Source organism: Triticum aestivum, chromosome 4A, assembly GCF_018294505.1.
Source record: "Triticum aestivum cultivar Chinese Spring chromosome 4A, IWGSC CS RefSeq v2.1, whole genome shotgun sequence".
In the NCBI taxonomy this organism is placed as follows: domain Eukaryota; kingdom Viridiplantae; phylum Streptophyta; class Magnoliopsida; order Poales; family Poaceae; genus Triticum; species Triticum aestivum.
Genome location: NC_057803.1, coordinates 752,176,484 through 752,177,084, shown reverse-complemented (window position 1 = coordinate 752,177,084; position 601 = coordinate 752,176,484).

Genomic DNA, 601 nt, shown 5'->3' with positions numbered 1-601 from the left:
TACTAAATACGAGACCAGAAACACAACCGGCTCTTGTTGCTCTGTTTTTCCTCTGTTCTCACCTCTGTCTCCATTCCGTCAAGCAGCGGCAGTGCGTACTGAGTCCATGAAAACTAGCAAGAGACCGAAGGAGGTGGCAACAAGAACAAATTGGTTTATTAAAGCAGATGCAGCGCTAATAGTAGTTCACTGATGGGAAATCAGTTTTGTTGAAATGAGAATATATCCGGCTGAAGACCATTCATGTCCCCTCTCAAATTCGTATAGATTTAAAGAAAAAGTTCATCCATTTGAAAAAACATCCATTCAAAAAAAAAATCTTCAATTTAAAAGAAAATCAACGAATCTGTAAAAAGTTCATCCAATTTGAAAAAAGTTCCTCTATTCTGAAAAGATGTCATCAATTTTGAAAAAAGTTCATTGATTTTAAAAAAAAGTTTATCAATTTGAAAAGATTTCATCGATTTTAAGAAAAAGTTCACGAATTTGAAGAAAAAGTTCACGCATTTAGCAAAAAGAAAAAGAGCCGAACAAAACCGTTCCAAGAAAAGAGAAAAAGTTCCGCAACCAAAAAGTGGATAAAAAGGAAAAAGTATGTGAT